At 44.4% G+C, this 12,118-nt stretch overlaps 11 non-coding genes across 11 annotated transcripts in view; all 11 read left to right on the plus strand.

The window, feature by feature from the left end:
- The first annotated feature begins 22 nt into the window (after positions 1-22).
- LOC125729630 (5S ribosomal RNA) lies at positions 23-141 on the plus strand. Its single transcript, XR_007390061.1, has one exon. It is a non-coding gene; the product is annotated as a 5S ribosomal RNA (ribosomal RNA).
- A 1,076-nt stretch (positions 142-1,217) lies between these two features.
- Positions 1,218-1,336, plus strand: LOC125733831 (5S ribosomal RNA). Its single transcript, XR_007393166.1, has one exon. It is a non-coding gene; the product is annotated as a 5S ribosomal RNA (ribosomal RNA).
- Positions 1,337-2,412: 1,076 nt separating this feature from the next.
- On the plus strand, positions 2,413-2,531 carry LOC125733832 (5S ribosomal RNA). Its single transcript, XR_007393167.1, has one exon. It is a non-coding gene; the product is annotated as a 5S ribosomal RNA (ribosomal RNA).
- Positions 2,532-3,609: 1,078 nt separating this feature from the next.
- Positions 3,610-3,728, plus strand: LOC125734813 (5S ribosomal RNA). The gene has a single exon (XR_007394116.1). It is a non-coding gene; the product is annotated as a 5S ribosomal RNA (ribosomal RNA).
- A 1,077-nt stretch (positions 3,729-4,805) lies between these two features.
- On the plus strand, positions 4,806-4,924 carry LOC125733833 (5S ribosomal RNA). The gene has a single exon (XR_007393168.1). It is a non-coding gene; the product is annotated as a 5S ribosomal RNA (ribosomal RNA).
- Positions 4,925-6,004: 1,080 nt separating this feature from the next.
- Positions 6,005-6,123, plus strand: LOC125734063 (5S ribosomal RNA). Its single transcript, XR_007393390.1, has one exon. It is a non-coding gene; the product is annotated as a 5S ribosomal RNA (ribosomal RNA).
- Positions 6,124-7,199: 1,076 nt separating this feature from the next.
- On the plus strand, positions 7,200-7,318 carry LOC125731089 (5S ribosomal RNA). The gene has a single exon (XR_007391376.1). It is a non-coding gene; the product is annotated as a 5S ribosomal RNA (ribosomal RNA).
- Positions 7,319-8,393: 1,075 nt separating this feature from the next.
- LOC125735190 (5S ribosomal RNA) lies at positions 8,394-8,512 on the plus strand. The gene has a single exon (XR_007394489.1). It is a non-coding gene; the product is annotated as a 5S ribosomal RNA (ribosomal RNA).
- Positions 8,513-9,623: 1,111 nt separating this feature from the next.
- LOC125733938 (5S ribosomal RNA) lies at positions 9,624-9,742 on the plus strand. Its single transcript, XR_007393270.1, has one exon. It is a non-coding gene; the product is annotated as a 5S ribosomal RNA (ribosomal RNA).
- A 1,077-nt stretch (positions 9,743-10,819) lies between these two features.
- On the plus strand, positions 10,820-10,938 carry LOC125734091 (5S ribosomal RNA). The gene has a single exon (XR_007393416.1). It is a non-coding gene; the product is annotated as a 5S ribosomal RNA (ribosomal RNA).
- A 1,079-nt stretch (positions 10,939-12,017) lies between these two features.
- LOC125733592 (5S ribosomal RNA) overlaps positions 12,018-12,118 on the plus strand; it is a 119-nt gene continuing 18 nt past the window's right edge. The window contains exon 1 of the ribosomal RNA XR_007392932.1: positions 12,018-12,118. This exon is cut by the window's right edge and continues 18 nt beyond it. This is a non-coding gene — a ribosomal RNA (5S ribosomal RNA).

The following is a 12,118-nucleotide window of genomic DNA, read 5'->3' on the forward strand; positions in this document are numbered from 1 at the left end:
GCTGTTTTTGGTAGCATCTCTCGCTTATGGCCATACCACCCTGAACACGCCCGATCTCGTCTGATCTCGGAAGCCAAGCAGGGTAGGTTCTGGTTAGTACTTGGATGTGAGACCACCTGGGAATACCAGGTGCTGTAAGCTTTTCTCACTTTTACTTTATACAGGGGGCGCTCCACTTCACGATTAATTTAAATCTATCACTCCCCTTCCATTTTACTATTTTATATATATATTTTTATTTTCTCTCTTTCATAAAGGCAGCTTTTACACACCGTTTTACTCTAAATACTGCCTGGTAATTCTAGGTGCTGTAAGCTGTTCGTGCCTTTATTCCACCAGGGCGCGATCTTCTCACAAACTTGAAGACTGTCACTCCCCATTCACGTTTTACAACTTATTGTTAATGATAAAGAGACAGCTTTTTACACACAGTTTTAAACAAAGTACTGATATTATTCCTCTTCAACTGACCGCTTTGTTTTCTATGCAAAAACCACTTCGCCACAGAAGACTCGATATTATTGGCATAGCAAGTTCTGCTCTTCTCCTTTCAAAACTTGCTAAAAGCTGTATTTAAAAGAACAGATTGGCCGGGGTAATTCACACCCTTCAATGCCAGCTTAATGTTTAGGTTAGTGGGAATCACAGAGGAATTAGGGATGGAAACTTCTTTGCTGGTGGTAGAAGCGGTCTGGTGAATTTTTAGAGAGAAGAGGCCGTCGATGTTTGAATGTAGAAAATTGTTCTGGCTGCAGCCTGCAGTATGGACTTGTTGGTGTGTGTAGCTCCCAGTGTTCTGACAGCGCGACGTTTTGGAGAAGCATGTGATTCAGCAGCTAACAGTGGGCTTCGTGCGGCAGAGATTTTGTGGCTGTTAGCGGAGTTGATAACAGAGGGTCGTTAAGAGAAGCCTGCATGCAGTAGGCAAAGGAGTAATGTTTGCCGGCGGGGGACGTGCGGCGATTAACCTGTGCGGTAGTGAAAAGGAGTTAAAAAGAAGGAAGTGTGCGGATGCGGAAAGAATGGAATAATTGTGGTAGGCTGCCGGCTGAGTAGTTTGGTGAATGTTTGGTGTGGGTGCGGCGCTGCCGATTGGATGGTGGTGCTGCAGTGTGAGTCAGATAAAAAAAAAAAAAAACAGGAGTAGGATCCAATGGGACTAACTGGCATGTATAGACGCGTGTAATGCAAAAGGGCTGTTTTTGGTAGCATCTCTCGCTTACGGCCATACCACCCTGAACACGCCCGATCTCGTCTGATCTCGGAAGCTAAGCAGGGTAGGGTCTGGTTAGTACTTGGATGGGAGACCTCCTGGGCATACCAGGTGCTGTAAGCTTTTCTCACTTTTACTTTATACAGGGGGCGCTCCACTTCACGATTAATTTAAATCTAGCACTCCCCTTCCATTTTACTATTTTATATATATATTTTTTTCTCTCTTTCATAAAGCCAGCTTTTAGAAACCGTTTTACTCTAAATACTTCCTGGTAATTCTAGGTGCTGTAAGCTGTTCGTGCCTTTATTCCACCAGGGCGCGATCTTCTCACAAACTTGAAGACTGTCACTCCCCATTCACGTTTTACAACTTATTGTTAATGATAAAGAGACAGCTTTTTACACACAGTTTTAAACAAAGTACTGATATTATTCCTCTTCAACTGACCGCTTTGTTTTCTATGCAAAAACCACTTCGCCACAGAAGACTCGATATTATTGGCATAGCAAGGTCTGCTCTTCTCCTCCTTTCAAAACTTGCTAAAAGCTGTATTTAAAAGAACAGATTGGCCGGGGTAATTCACACCCTTCAATGCCAGCTTAATGTTTAGGTTAGTGGGAATCACAGAGGAATTAGGGATGGAAACTTCTTTGCTGGTGGTAGAAGCGGTCTGGTGAATTTTTAGAGAGAAGAGGCCGTCGATGTTTGAATGTAGAAAATTGTTCTGGCTGCAGCCTGCAGTATGGACTTGTTGGTGTGTGTAGCTCCCAGTGTTCTGACAGCGCGACGTTTTGGGGAAGCATGTGATTCAGCAGCTACCAGTGGGCTTCGTGCGGCGGAGATTTTGTGGCTGTTAGCGGAGTTGATAACAGAGGGTCGTTAAGAGAAGCCTGCATGCAGTAGGCAAAGGAGTAATGTTTGCCGGCGGGGGACGTGCGGCGATTAACCTGTGCGGTAGTGAAAAGGAGTTAAAAAGAAGGAAGTGTGCGGATGCGGAAAGAATGGAATAATTGTGGTAGGCTGCCGGCTGAGTAGTTTGGTGAATGTTTGGTGTGGGTGCGGCGCTGCCGATTGGATGGTGGTGCTGCAGTGTGAGTCAGATAAAAAAAAAAAAAAACAGGAGTAGGATCCAATGGGACTAACTGGCATGTATAGACGCGTGTAATGCAAAAGGGCTGTTTTTGGTAGCATCTCTCGCTTACGGCCATACCACCCTGAACACGCCCGATCTCGTCTGATCTCGGAAGCTAAGCAGGGTAGGGTCTGGTTAGTACTTGGATGGGAGACCTCCTGGGCATACCAGGTGCTGTAAGCTTTTCTCACTTTTACTTTATACAGGGGGCGCTCCACTTCACGATTAATTTAAATCTAGCACTCCCCTTCCATTTTACTATTTTATATATATATTTTTTTCTCTCTTTCATAAAGCCAGCTTTTAGAAACCGTTTTACTCTAAATACTTCCTGGTAATTCTAGGTGCTGTAAGCTGTTCGTGCCTTTATTCCACCAGGGCGCGATCTTCTCACAAACTTGAAGACTGTCACTCCCCATTCACGTTTTACAACTTATTGTTAATGATAAAGAGACAGCTTTTTACACACAGTTTTAAACAAAGTACTGATATTATTCCTCTTCAACTGACCGCTTTGTTTTCTATGCAAAAACCACTTCGCCACAGAAGACTCGATATTATTGGCATAGCAAGGTCTGCTCTTCTCCTCCTTTCAAAACTTGCTAAAAGCTGTATTTAAAAGAACAGATTGGCCGGGGTAATTCACACCCTTCAATGCCAGCTTAATGTTTAGGTTAGTGGGAATCACAGAGGAATTAGGGATGGAAACTTCTTTGCTGGTGGTAGAAGCGGTCTGGTGAATTTTTAGAGAGAAGAGGCCGTCGATGTTTGAATGTAGAAAATTGTTCTGGCTGCAGCCTGCAGTATGGACTTGTTGGTGTGTGTAGCTCCCAGTGTTCTGACAGCGCGACGTTTTGGGGAAGCATGTGATTCAGCAGCTACCAGTGGGCTTCGTGCGGCGGAGATTTTGTGGCTGTTAGCGGAGTTGATAACAGAGGGTCGTTAAGAGAAGCCTGCATGCAGTAGGCAAAGGAGTAATGTTTGCCGGCGGGGGACGTGCGGCGATTAACCTGTGCGGTAGTGAAAAGGAGTTAAAAAGAAGGAAGTGTGCGGATGCGGAAAGAATGGAATAATTGTGGTAGGCTGCCGGCTGAGTAGTTTGGTAAATGTTTGGTGTGGGTCCGGCGCTGCCGATTGGATGGTGGGGCTGCAGTGTGAGTCAGATAAAAAAAAAAAAAAGAACATTAGTAGGATCCAATGGGACCAACTGGCATGTATAGAGGCGTGTAATGCAAAAGGGCTGTTTTTGGTAGCATCTCTCGCTTATGGCCATACCACCCTGAACACGCCCGATCTCGTCTGATCTCGGAAGCTAAGCAGGGTAGGGTGTGGTTAGTACTTGGATGGGAGACCTCCTGGGAATACCAGGTGCTGTAAGCTTTTCTCACTTTTACTTTATACAGGGGGCGCTCCACTTCACGATTAATTTAAATCTATCACTCCCCTTCCATTTTACTATTTTATATATATATATTTTTTTTTCTCTCATTCATAAAGGCAGCTTTTAGAAACTGTTTTACTCTAAATACTTCCTGGTAATTCTAGGTGCTATAAGCTGTTCGTGCCTTTATTCCACCAGGGCGCGATCTTCTCACAAACTTGAAGACTGTCACTCCCCATTCACGTTTTACAACTTATTGTTAATGATAAAGAGACAGCTTTTTACACACAGTTTTAAACAAAGTACTGATATTATTCCTCTTCAACTGACCGCTTTGTTTTCTATGCAAAAACCACTTCGCCACAGAAGACTCGATATTATTGGCATAGCAAGTTCTGCTCTTCTCCTTTCAAAACTTGCTAAAAGCTGTATTTAAAAGAACAGATTGGCCGGGGTAATTCACACCCTTCAATGCCAGCTTAATGTTTAGGTTAGTGGGAATCACAGAGGAATTAGGGATGGAAACTTCTTTGCTGGTGGTAGAAGCGGTCTGGTGAATTTTTAGAGAGAAGAGGCCGTCGATGTTTGAATGTAGAAAATTGTTCTGGCTGCAGCCTGCAGTATGGACTTGTTGGTGTGTGTAGCTCCCAGTGTTCTGACAGCGCGACGTTTTGGAGAAGCATGTGATTCAGCAGCTAACAGTGGGCTTCGTGCGGCAGAGATTTTGTGGCTGTTAGCGGAGTTGATAACAGAGGGTCGTTAAGAGAAGCCTGCATGCAGTAGGCAAAGGAGTAATGTTTGCCGGCGGGGGACGTGCGGCGATTAACCTGTGCGGTAGTGAAAAGGAGTTAAAAAGAAGGAAGTGTGCAGATGCGGAAAGAATGGAATAATTGTGGTAGGCTGCCGGCTGAGTAGTTTGGTGAATGTTTGGTGTGGGTGCGGCGCTGCCGATTGGATGGTGGTGCTGCAGTGTGAGTCAGATAAAAAAAAAAAAAAACAGGAGTAGGATCCAATGGGACTAACTGGCATGTATAGACGCGTGTAATGCAAAAGGGCTGTTTTTGGTAGCATCTCTCGCTTACGGCCATACCACCCTGAACACGCCCGATCTCGTCTGATCTCGGAAGCTAAGCAGGGTAGGGTCTGGTTAGTACTTGGATGGGAGACCTCCTGGGCATACCAGGTGCTGTAAGCTTTTCTCACTTTTACTTTATACAGGGGGCGCTCCACTTCACGATTAATTTAAATCTAGCACTCCCCTTCCATTTTACTATTTTATATATATATTTTTTTCTCTCTTTCATAAAGCCAGCTTTTAGAAACCGTTTTACTCTAAATACTTCCTGGTAATTCTAGGTGCTGTAAGCTGTTCGTGCCTTTATTCCACCAGGGCGCGATCTTCTCACAAACTTGAAGACTGTCACTCCCCATTCACATTTTACAACTTATTGTTAATGATAAAGAGACAGCTTTTTACACACAGTTTTAAACAAAGTACTGATATTATTCCTCTTCAACTGACCGCTTTGTTTTCTATGCAAAAACCACTTCGCCACAGAAGACTCGATATTATTGGCATAGCAAGTTCTGCTCTTATCCTTTCAAAACTTGCTAAAAGCTGTATTTAAAAGAACAGGTTGGCCGGGGTAATTCACACCCTTCAATGCCAGCTTAATGTTTAGGTTAGTGGGAATCACAGAGGAATTAGGGATGGAAACTTCTTTGCTGGTGGTAGAAGCGGTCTGGTGAATTTTTAGAGAGAAGAGGCCGTCGATGTTTGAATGTAGAAAATTGTTCTGGCTGCAGCCTGCAGTATGGACTTGTTGGTGTGTGTAGCTCCCAGTGTTCTGACAGCGCGACGTTTTGGGGAAGCATGTGATTCAGCAGCTACCAGTGGGCTTCGTGCGGCGGAGATTTTGTGGCTGTTAGCGGAGTTGATAACAGAGGGTCGTTAAGAGAAGCCTGCATGCAGTAGGCAAAGGAGTAATGTTTGCCGGCGGGGGACGTGCGGCGATTAACCTGTGCGGTAGTGAAAAGGAGTTAAAGAGAAGGAAGTGTGCGGATGCGGAAAGAATGGAATAATTGTGGTAGGCTGCCGGCTGAGTAGTTTGGTGAATGTTTGGTGTGGGTCCGGCGCTACCGATTGGATGGTGGTGCTGCAGTGTGAGTCAGATAAAAAAAAAAAAAAAAAAAAAACAGGAGTAGGATCCACTTGGACTAACTGGCATGTATAGATTCGTGTAATGCAAATGGGCTGTTTTTGGTAGCATCTCTCGCTTACGGCCATACCACCCTGAACACGCCCGATCTCGTCTGATCTCGGAAGCTAAGCAGGGTAGGGTATGGTTAGTACTTGGATGGGAGACCACCTGGGAATACCAGGTGCTGTAAGCTTTTCTCACTTTTACTTTATACAGGGGGCCCTCCACTTCACGATTAATTTAAATCTATCACTACCCTTACGTTTTACTATTTTATATATATATTTTTTTTCGCTCATTCATAAAGGCAGCTTTTGCACACCGTTTAACTCTAAATACTGCCTGGTAATTCTAGGTGCTGTAAGCTGTTCGTGCCTTTCTTCCACCAGGGCGCGATCTTCTCACAAACTTGAAGACTGTCACTCCCCATTCACGTTTTACAACTTATTGTTAATGATAAAGAGACAGCTTTTTACACACAGTTTTAAACAAAGTACTGATATTATTACTCTTAAACTGACCGCTTTGTTTTCTATGCAAAAACCACTTCGCCACAGAAGACTCGATATTATTGGCATAGCAAGTTCTGCTCTTCTCCTTTCAAAACTTGCTAAAAGCTGTATTTAAAAGAACAGATTGGCCGGGGTAATTCACACCCTTCAATGCCAGCTTAATGTTTAGGTTAGTGGGAATCACAGAGGAATTAGGGATGGAAACTTCTTTGCTGGTGGTAGAAGCGGTCTGGTGAATTTTTAGAGAGAAGAGGCCGTCGATGTTTGAATGTAGAAAATTGTTCTGGCTGCAGCCTGCAGTATGGACTTGTTGGTGTGTGTAGCTCCCAGTGTTCTGACAGCGCAACGTTTTGGGGAAGCATGTGATTCAGCAGCTACCAGTGGGCTTCGTGCGGCGGAGATTTTGTGGCTGTTAGCGGAGTTGATAACAGAGGGTCGTTAAGAGAAGCCTGCATGCAGTAGGCAAAGGAGTAATGTTTGCTGGCGGGGGACGTGCGGCGATTAACCTGTGCGGTAGTGAAAAGGAGTTAAAAAGAAGGAAGTGTGCGGATGCGGTAAGAATGGAATAATTGTGGTAGGCTGCCGGCTGAGTAGTTTGGTGAATGTTTGGTGTGGGTCCGGCGTTGCCGATTGGATGGTGGGGCTGCAGTGTGAGTCAGATAAAAAAAAAAAAAAAACCAGGAGTAGGATCCAATGGGACCAACTGGCATGTATAGAGGCGTGTAATGCAAAAGGGCTGTTTTTGGTAGCATCTCTCGCTTATGGCCATACCACCCTGAACACGCCCGATCTCGTCTGATCTCGGAAGCTAAGTAGGGTAGGGTCTGGTTAGTACTTGGATGGGAGACCACCTGGGACTACCAATTGCTGTAAGCTTTTCTCACTTTTACTTTAAACGGGGGGCGCTCCACTTCACGATTAATTTAAATCTATCACTCCCCTTCCATTTTACTATTTTATATATATATTTTTTTTCTCTCTTTCATAAAGCCAGCTTTTAGAAACCGTTTTACTCTAAATACTTCCTGGTAATTCTAGGTGCTGTAAGCTGTTCGTGCCTTTATTCCACCAGGGCGCGATCTTCTCACAAACTTGAAGACTGTCACTCCCCATTCACGTTTTACAACTTATTGTTAATGATAAAGAGACAGCTTTTTACACACAGTTTTAAACAAAGTACTGATATTATTCCTCTTCAACTGACCGCTTTGTTTTCTATGCAAAAACCACTTCGCCACAGAAGACTCGATATTATTGGCATAGCAAGTTCTGCTCTTCTCCTTTCAAAACTTGCTAAAAGCTGTATTTAAAAGAACAGATTGGCCGGGGTAATTCACACCCTTCAATGCCAGCTTAATGTTTAGGTTAGTGGGAATCACAGAGGAATTAGGGATGGAAACTTCTTTGCTGGTGGTAGAAGCGGTCTGGTGAATTTTTAGAGAGAAGAGGCCGTCGATGTTTGAATGTAGAAAATTGTTCTAGCTGCAGCCTGCAGTATGGACTTGTTGGTGTGTGTAGCTCCCAGTGTTCTGACAGCGCGACGTTTTGGGGAAGCATGTGATTCAGCAGCTACCAGTGGGCTTCGTGCGGCGGAGATTTTGTGGATGTTAGCGGAGTTGATAACAGAGGGTCGTTAAGAGAAGCCTGCATGCAGTAGGCAAAGGAGTAATGTTTGCCGGCGGGGGACGTGCGGCGATTAACCTGTGCGGTAGTGAAAAGGAGTTAAAGAGAAGGAAGTGTGCGGATGCGGAAAGAATGGAATAATTGTGGTAGGCTGCCGGCTGAGTAGTTTGGTGAATGTTTGGTGTGGGTCCAGCGCTGCCGATTGGATGGTGGTGCTGCAGTGTGAGTCAGATAAAAAAAAAAAAAGAACATTAGTAGGATCCAATGGGACCAACTGGCATGTATAGAGGCGTGTAATGCAAAAGGGCTGTTTTTGGTAGCATCTCTCGCTTACGGCCATACCACCCTGAACACGCCTGATCTCGTCTGATCTCGGAAGCTAAGCAGGGTAGGGTATGGTTAGTACTTGGATGGGAGACCACCTGGGAATACCAGGTGCTGTAAGCTTTTCTCACTTTTACTTTATACAGGGGGCCCTCCACTTCACGATTAATTTAAATCTATCACTCCCCTTCCATTTTACTATTTTATATATATATATATATATATATATATATATATATATATATATATATATATTTCTCTCATTCATAAAGGCAGCTTTTACACACCGTTTTACTCTAAATACTTCCTGGTAATTCTAGGTGCTGTAAGCTGTTCGTGCCTATATTCCACCAGGGCGCGATCTTCTCACAAACTTGATGACTGTCACTACCCATTCACGTTTTACAACTTATTGTTAATGATAAAGAGACAGCTTTTTACACACAGTTTTAAACAAAGTACTGATATTATTCCTCTTCAACTGACCGCTTTGTTTTCTATGCAAAAACCACTTCGCCACAGAAGACTCGATATTATTGGCATAGCAAGTTCTGCTCTTCTCCTTTCAAAACTTGCTAAAAGCTGTATTTAAAAGAACAGATTGGCCGGGGTAATTCACACCCTTCAATGCCAGCTTAATGTTTGGGTTAGTGGGAGTCATAGAGGAATTAGGGATGGAAACTTCTTTGCTGGTGGTAGAAGCGGTCTGGTGAATTTTTAGAGAGAAGAGGCCGTCGATGTTTGAATGTAGAAAATTGTTCTGGCTGCAGCCTGCAGTATGGACTTGTTGGTGTGTGTAGCTCCCAGTGTTCTGACAGCGCGACGTTTTGGGGAAGCATGTGATTCAGCAGCTACCAGTGGGCTTCGTGCGGTGGAGGTTTTGTGGCTGTTAGCGGAGTTGATAACAGAGGGTCGTTAAGAGAAGCCTGCATGCAGTAGGTAAAGGAGTAATGTTTGCCGGCGGGGGACGTGCGGCGATTAACCTGTGCGGTAGTGAAAAGGAGTTAAAGAGAAGGAAGTGTGCGGATGCGGAAAGAATGGAATAATTGTGGTAGGCTGCCGGCTGAGTAGTTTGGTGAATGTTTGGTGTGGGTCCGGCGTTGCCGATTGGATGGTGGGGCTGCAGTGTGAGTCAGATAAAAAAAAAAAAAAAAACAGGAGTAGGATCCAATGGGACCAACTGGCATGTATAGAGGCGTGTAATGCAAAAGGGCTGTTTTTGGTAGCGTCTCTCGCTTATGGCCATACCACCCTGAACACGCCCGATCTCGTCTGATCTCGGAAGCTAAGCAGGGTAGGGTCTGGTTAGTACTTGGATGGAAGACCACCTGGGAATACCAGGTGCTGTAAGCTTTTCTCACTTTTACTTTATACAGGGGGCGCTCCACTTCACGATTAATTTAAATCTATCACTCCCCTTCCATTTTACTATTTTATATATATATTTTTTTTTTTCTCTCATTCTTAAAGCCAGCTTTTAGAAACCGTTTTACTCTAAATACTTCCTGGTAATTCTAGGTGCTGTAAGCTGTTCGTGCCTTTATTCCACCAGGGCGCGATCTTCTCACAAACTTGAAGACTGTCACTCCCCATTCACATTTTACAACTTATTGTTAATGATAAAGAGACAGCTTTTTACACACAGTTTTAAACAAAGTACTGATATTATTCCTCTTCAACTGACCGCTTTGTTTTCTATGCAAAAACCACTTCGCCACAGAAGACTCGATATTATTGGCATAGCAAGTTCTGCTCTTATCCTTTCAAAACTTGCTAAAAGCTGTATTTAAAAGAACAGGTTGGCCGGGGTAATTCACACCCTTCAATGCCAGCTTAATGTTTAGGTTAGTGGGAATCACAGAGGAATTAGGGATGGAAACTTCTTTGCTGGTGGTAGAAGCGGTCTGGTGAATTTTTAGAGAGAAGAGGCCGTCGATGTTTGAATGTAGAAAATTGTTCTGGCTGCAGCCTGCAGTATGGACTTGTTGGTGTGTGTAGCTCCCAGTGTTCTGACAGCGCGACGTTTTGGGGAAGCATGTGATTCAGCAGCTACCAGTGGGCTTCGTGCGGCGGAGATTTTGTGGCTGTTAGCGGAGTTGATAACAGAGGGTCGTTAAGAGAAGCCTGCATGCAGTAGGCAAAGGAGTAATGTTTGCCGGCGGGGGACGTGCGGCGATTAACCTGTGCGGTAGTGAAAAGGAGTTAAAAAGAAGGAAGTGTGCGGATGCGGAAAGAATGGAATAATTGTGGTAGGCTGCCGGCTGAGTAGTTTGGTGAATGTTTGGTGTGGGTGCGGCGCTGCCGATTGGATGGTGGTGCTGCAGTGTGAGTCAGATAAAAAAAAAAAAAAACAGGAGTAGGATCCAATGGGACTAACTGGCATGTATAGACGCGTGTAATGCAAAAGGGCTGTTTTTGGTAGCATCTCTCGCTTACGGCCATACCACCCTGAACACGCCCGATCTCGTCTGATCTCGGAAGCTAAGCAGGGTAGGGTGTGGTTAGTACTTGGATGGGAGACCTCCTGGGAATACCAGGTGCTGTAAGCTTTTCTCACTTTTACTTTATACAGGGGGCGCTCCACTTCACGATTAATTTAAATCTATCACTCCCCTTCCATTTTACTATTTTATATATATATATATATTTTTTCTCTCATTCATAAAGGCAGCTTTTAGAAACTGTTTTACTCTAAATACTTCCTGGTAATTCTAGGTGCTATAAGCTGTTCGTGCCTTTATTCCACCAGGGCGCGATCTTCTCACAAACTTGAAGACTGTCACTCCCCATTCACGTTTTACAACTTATTGTTAATGATAAAGAGACAGCTTTTTACACACAGTTTTAAACAAAGTACTGATATTATTCCTCTTCAACTGACCGCTTTGTTTTCTATGCAAAAACCACTTTGCCACAGAAGACTCGATATTATTGGCATAGCAAGTTCTGCTCTTCTCCTTTCAAAACTTGCTAAAAGCTGTATTTAAAAGAACAGATTGGCCGGGGTAATTCACACCCTTCAATGCCAGCTTAATGTTTAGGTTAGTGGGAATCACAGAGGAATTAGGGATGGAAACTTCTTTGCTGGTGGTAGAAGCGGTCTGGTGAATTTTTAGAGAGAAGAGGCCGTCGATGTTTGAATGTAGAAAATTGTTCTGGCTGCAGCCTGCAGTATGGACTTGTTGGTGTGTGTAGCTCCCAGTGTTCTGACAGCGCGACGTTTTGGGGAAGCATGTGATTCAGCAGCTACAAGTGGGCTTCGTGCAGCGGAGATTTTGTGGCTGTTAGCGGAGTTGATAACAGAGGGTCGTTAAGAGAAGCCTGCATGCAGTAGGCAAAGGAGTAATGTTTGCCGGCGGGGGACGTGCGGCGATTAACCTGTGCGGTAGTGAAAAGGAGTTAAAAAGAAGGAAGTGTGCGGATGCGGAAAGAATGGAATAATTGTGGTAGGCTGCCGGCTGAGTAGTTTGGTGAATGTTTGGTGTGGGTCCGGCGCTGCCGATTGGATGGTGGGGCTGCAGTGTGAGTCAGATAAAAAAAAAAAAAGAACATTAGTAGGATCCAATGGGACCAACTGGCATGTATAGAGGCGTGTAATGCAAAAGGGCTGTTTTTGGTAGCATCTCTCGCTTACGGCCATACCACCCTGAACACGCCCGATCTCATCTGATCTCGGAAGCTAAGCAGGGTAGGGTCTGGTTAGTACTTGGATGGGAGACCACCTGGGAA

This window comes from Brienomyrus brachyistius, chromosome 2, assembly GCF_023856365.1.
Source record: "Brienomyrus brachyistius isolate T26 chromosome 2, BBRACH_0.4, whole genome shotgun sequence".
In the NCBI taxonomy this organism is placed as follows: Eukaryota; Metazoa; Chordata; class Actinopteri; order Osteoglossiformes; family Mormyridae; genus Brienomyrus; species Brienomyrus brachyistius.